Source organism: Gracilinanus agilis, chromosome 4, assembly GCF_016433145.1.
Source record: "Gracilinanus agilis isolate LMUSP501 chromosome 4, AgileGrace, whole genome shotgun sequence".
NCBI lineage: Eukaryota > Metazoa > Chordata > Mammalia > Didelphimorphia > Didelphidae > Gracilinanus > Gracilinanus agilis.
Window position 1 is genome coordinate 63,692,617 of NC_058133.1, and position 6,000 is coordinate 63,698,616.

At 45.3% G+C, this 6,000-nt stretch overlaps 1 protein-coding gene across 1 annotated transcript in view; it reads right to left on the bottom strand.

Annotated features, from left to right (window-relative positions):
• SCYL3 (SCY1 like pseudokinase 3) overlaps nucleotides 1–1,901 on the bottom strand; it is a 37,202-nt gene extending 35,301 nt beyond the window's left edge. The window contains exon 1 of the mRNA XM_044673714.1: nucleotides 1,634–1,901. The gene's annotated coding sequence lies outside the window, so the exon portion shown is untranslated. The remainder of the gene's footprint in view (nucleotides 1–1,633) is intronic.
• Between the last annotated feature and the right edge of the window lie 4,099 nt (nucleotides 1,902–6,000).

Below are 6,000 nucleotides of genomic sequence, written 5' to 3' on the forward strand. Positions count from 1 at the left end.
TCATAGCTCCAGAAGGGGAAAAAAAACGTTTATTAGCTTTGAAGTAAGACAGCCAGACTAGCTTCCTTAAAAATGTGTATTTTTTTTCTTTTTCATTCTTGACCTCACTAATAAATTATCATAAACTTCATAATTAAGGCAATACTACTGAGTGGAAAAAGTGAGTGAAAATTTAGTTTCAGAACAAAAACAAGACAACAATTCTCAATTTCTATAGTAATGGAACTGCAGTCAGGAAAACTTGATTTCAAATTCTGCCTGGGCAAGTCATTTAACCTCTCTACCTGCCTCAGTTCCCTAATCTATAAAATAGGGGCAAAAATAGTACTTACTTGTCAGGACTGTTGTAAGGACAAAACCATATATCTGTAAAGCACTAAGCAAACTAAAAAGTGCTACATAAATGCTAGCCATTAAGTTATGAAATACTTTGTAAAAGTTCAAAATACTATTCTGAAACTTGGGTTGAAAATGTTAACGTAACTCCTTTAGGGAAAATCTTAAAATTTATACAATTAATGGGATTCTGAAATACTACAAGATCAGATAAAATACCAGACAAGTTCTAAATGAGAATCGTTTTAATGTTATGTCACTATCCTCTTAGGGTAGGGTGATAGCACAGTGGATAGAGTGCAGGGCCTGGAGTCAGGAAGCTTTTTCTTGAGTTCACTATGTGACCTGGTCAAATCACTTAACCCTGTTTGCCTCAGTTTCCTCATCTGTCGGATGAGCTGGAGAAGGAAATGGCAAACTGCTCCAGTATCTTTGCCACATGGAGTCAAGTAGGTCACGACTGAACAACACAATCTTATTTAATCACGTTATTTGCTTAATCTATTACTCTATACTACTGCTTCCCTGAGTAGCTTGTAATATTTCTGTGGTTGAGTTGCATCTGCCTCCTCTCTAGCAGAGGCTTGATTCAACTCAAGAATCAGTCTTCCGGACTCCAAGCCTGGGTCTCTATTCTCAGAACCGTCCTACTGCCCTAACTCTTCCCACTATATACATCCTAAACAATGCGACCCAAGTTTCTGGAACAGGGCGGCTTGTATCACTCACTCAGCTGACAGGGGCAGATTTAACCCTCATTGCCTATCGCTGTTTTCCGAATGTAACATGTTTTTCGCCTTTTGGCTAACCTTAATTCCAAACTGACTAGACCGAGACTGGTTAAAAGGAAATGCCAGGTGTGCCGGCGTGGTTCAGTTTTAGGATTTTAAACGTGGAAATACTTAGTAGTTCTTAAAAACAGACTTAAAAAGACTTTCAACTCCTACAAGCCCGAGAAGCAGGAAGCACAGACTGGGCTTTAGGCTGCAGCAATAAGTCCATACCGGCCCCGAGGGCTCCCAGGGAAGAGGAGACCAGGCGGGGTCCTGCCCTCCGCCCCGCCTCCCCTCCCCCTTCCACGACCAGGGCCGAAAAAGTCAACCTGAGGACCCGTCCCCAGGCTCCTCTCGTGCGCCCCAAGCCTTCAAGGCGCGTGGCTCTCTCGTCCCCAGAGCTGCGGGATCCATGTCCCGCCCCTCGGCTCGTCCCGGGTGGTGTCCCCACCCACCCGCCCGGGTTACAGATCCCCGACCACAACCTAGACGGCGAGAGGCGGCGAAAAGCAAGGTCCCCTCACCTGCGGTGGCTACTGCGCCTAGAGGCGGAGGGTCCCGGTTCGGGTCGGCCTCTGCTTCGCCACCACACCACCTATGACCCCTGACCTTCCCTCCGCCCCGCCAGGCTGCTGCCCCGGTGTCCGCTGACCAGAGTTCGGTCCAGCCGACACCATAGAGACGCCCCCGGAAACGGGACAGAACGCCGGCCTCGGTCCCTCCGACTCCACCAGAGAGGCGGCTGAACCCGGAATCGTGCTAGAGCGGCGTTCGGCCTGCAGCCTTCAGACGTTGGCGCCAAGCTCTAGGAAGAGCGCCATCTTACTCTGTCCCTCACCGTGGGCAGCGGAAACGATTACTCTTAGTCAGGCCTCCGCCCCGAAAGGCATCTCCAAAGACTTCTTTACTACAGAACTAAAAAGCCTTGCCACTGTTCTTGGGATCTATTGGCCAGTTCCGCCCGAATCCAATATGGCCGCCCGGCTACTTCGCCTTACGTCGTACAGGAAGAAGGCGGGCCTTAACGTACTTTCAGCCCTCCGATTGGTTCCTCTGCCGGAACCAAAGCTCTGTGGGCAATGACTGACGCTTTGCCCACCATGATGGATTCGGGCTAGCGCTTGAGGCCAATTTCGGGCTGCGCGAGTACTACTAGGCCTGGTTGGGCGGGGCATTCCGCAGGTAAAACTGGTCCCATAGGCGAGGCCTCTTCCTCTTCCCCGCCACTACCTCAGCACCTCGATTGAGTGTTGAGTTCAGGGACCTTTTCAAGATACTGAATTTAAAATAAATTAAAGAAATCAAAGTCATGAGCCGCCTCGAAGACTCGCATGCCTTGTGGCTCTGAGGCCGATGGTGGGCTCCATTGAAGCCCTGCTACCCCGATGGATTCCTCGAATCCTCAGCCTGGTCACCCCCGGGGACATTGGTACACAGCTGGCCTCTGCGGGTTTCCTGAGAGGAACGGGAATATGGACCCTTGCCCATGCCGGCTTCATAAATGTGGCATTGAATTTTCTAAATGAGGAAACGGAGTCCCGGAGAAGGTAAGCCACTTACCCAAGGACACACACATAATCCGAGTAACAACTCTAAATCCAGTGCACTTTCCCTAATTAAAAAAAAATTGTTTCCTTGGACAGGGGTCCACTGACCAAAAGAGCAAAGAACCAGTTTCACCCATAATACTTTCCCAGTACAGTGACATCCTAGATTCAACCCAGTCTTCAGAGTGAGATGACACCTTATGCTGAAGAATGGGGTCTCCTTGACTCAGGCACTTAGGGGAACACTTAGTAGCAAAACATTTCTAGCTACTTCCAAAAGAAGAAGAAGCATAAAGTAAGTAGATTCTTTAATGGTAACTTTGAAAATAATGTTGCCTTTATACATCAAAAACATTTAAACTTGAAATTCAGGAATAATAATAGTGTACCTGACTGAAATCTCTGAACAACAACAAAATTCTTATTGCTCATTTTCATGACTACTTGATTGGGCAAAGGATAATTGTTCTCTTGAGAGACATGGGAATCCCTTGGCCATTTGGCCTAATATATACTATCACTCAATGCTGCACACCACAAATATTTTCTCCTATTTTATATTTTATGGCTCCCATTTGTCTCAAATTTTGGCTCTTATGCGGTTTTCCTTTCTGCAGACTTCAACATCTAAAGGCATATTTGTCAGCCTAGCCCTGGCAAAAAAGATAAATACACTTCACTCTTATTTCAGGTGCTTTGATAATGTTGTTTTTCTTTTTTTTTTAAACCCTTACCTTCCATCTTGGAGTCAATATTGGCTCCAAGGCAGAAGAGTGGTAAGGGTAGGCAATGGGGGTCAAGTGACTTGCCCAGGGTCACACAGCTGGGAAGTGTCTGAGGCCAGATTTGAACCTAGGACCTCTGGTCTCTAGGCTTGACTCTCAATCCACTGAGCTACCCAGCTGCCCCCTTTGATAATAATGTTTTGAATTATTTTTCTAGGTAGGACTTCAGAAGGGATAGGGCTAGATTTCTTCATGACTAGTACAAATGATCCATTCATGATCCCAAACCCTGGATATATAAGGCATTTGTTCTTAATTCCACAAACATTCCATAAGTATGTTTTCTGTCACATTGGAATGTATTTCTCCCTCCACTCTGCCCATCTAAACCACTCTTTTCTAATGCAACATAGTATGGGGGAAAGAATTACCTCTGTTGGAGATGTTGGAGAATGAAAAGGAGAAAAGGATTCAAGCTGAAAGCAAAGAAAACTGTGGGTTCTGTGAGATAAGACTGAAGATAAAGAACAAGTTCAAATTATTAAAGAGGATTAAGGAGTAAGGTTTGAAGAGAAATTAAATAGAAAAGCATTTATTAGTGCTTACTCTTTGCCAAGCACACCTAAATGCTGAGGATACAACTTGAAAAGCAAGGCAGCCCCAGCTCTCAAAGGGAAGACAGACAACATGGGTTCATCTACAGATCAGAAGACAGTACCCAAAGATAGGTAAGGCATCGTGGTCAGTCAGATGATAAGACATGGTATATGTTAGAGAGCAATAGAAGGGCAGATGGTGAGATCCAGTGACCCACCATGCCAGCAGAAAGTTTGTAGCTGATTATTCCCTGCTCATCCAGCTGGTGTAAATGTTTGTTCTTAATCAGCGATCATTGAGAAATAGATAGTAGAACTGAAAATTGGAATAGATATCTTGGTCATTTTCAAATAGGTGTGGATTAGGGGTCAAAATAATCATCTGAGGGGGGTGCAGCTGGGTAGCTCAGTGGATTGAGAGCTAGGCCTAGAGATGGAAGGTCCTAGTGGCATGGGCATGGAAGGGAGATGCCATGGACACCAGACCCCTTAACTCAGGCAAACTGTAACAGGGAAATTCCCTGCTCCCTTCTGTCCTTGTGACTCTAAGCCAAGAACTTCTGATAGTTTCTATAAGACCCTGATATTACTATCATCCTTGGATCTCCTTTAGGTTGAGATGGACAAAGACATACACCTCCAGGCTACACCTTGATACCATAGATACCATCAGGCTGTATCTCAGGCTTCCATCTGTTCCCCAAACCATGAGGGTCTCCAGGCAGACCCCACAGCCCACCAGGGTTGTTCTACTCATGCTGTCTTGCTGGCCATTAATCTTATCTTACTAATACATCTCTCTTTTTAATTTTAAGCTAAGTTTCAGAGTCTTGCATTCTTGCAAAAGGTATCCTTCCCAAACCCAGGGGTTCACCATTGTACCCCACAACACCTGGTTGTAACCCCATAACCCTAGGTTCAAATCTGGCCTCAGACACTTCCCAGCTGTGTGACCCTGGGCAACTCACTTAACCCCCATTGTATAGAGCAGGTGTCCGCAATGTGTGGCTCTCCAGCCATATCTGGCTCCACCTCCCAACCAGTGTAAAAGTGAAATTTGGGAAATGTATCAAACTACATTTCCCGTGGTCCAACGGGTTTCCGTTTCCGGGTCTTTGGGGGCATGGGGAGGTCTACATCAACGCAGAGAGGGTTTAAATCTCCTGGGTTAGGAGGGAGTGGCCTCTTTTGCGAGTAGGCACTTCCAGGAAACAGGAGACAGTAATGGAGGCAGCGGCAGTTTTGAATGCTTACAAGCGCGTGGTCTAATGATTTATCTATCAACATGGCTTTAATTAAAATACTAATTTATATATTTATCACAGCCTTTATCATTTTTAATATTTACACCAGCCAGTCTGGGCAGAGCCCCAAGATGTGCCCCAGGGGGCCCTTCAGCCCCAGCCCCATATTCCAGCACCTTCCCCCCCCTCCATCCTCCTCCTTCCACATAGATTTATGGCTTTCACAGCCAAAAAGGTTGCCAACTGTTGGTATAGAGGTCCAGCTCTATATCGACAAGGATTTTGAATGGCATTTAATGGTTTCGGACAATAAGAATGAAGCAGAAAATTGAGAACTGTTGGCTAATGGATAGCTCATGGCTGCTTTGTCAGACATGGAGCTTGGGGTTTATTTTATAGAGTATTCAAAAGCCATTTCACACAAAGCACAAAGGAATTTGCAGTTACGCAGACAATAAAGGTTACAGAATTACCTCACATGCAATTTTTTTCACATATAGATTATGCCAGGATGAGACAAGGGTCCAAGGTTAAAATTTGAGACTTATTTTATTTAACATTCTATTTTAATAAAAGTTTCCATACTTTGAAAGCTACATTAAAGAATGAGCCTTTAATATTGTGTGGGATACGGGGTATGTTTAAGTCACTGGAAAGTACCCAAGGGAGAGGTAGCTGTGTCTGCTTGCAGTGTCCTTGAAATGTCTGGAAGCAGGGAGAAGAGATACAGCTTCTGCAAATTTCTGCTTTTTTCTTGGCTTGGGAAAAAAATAGTTAAC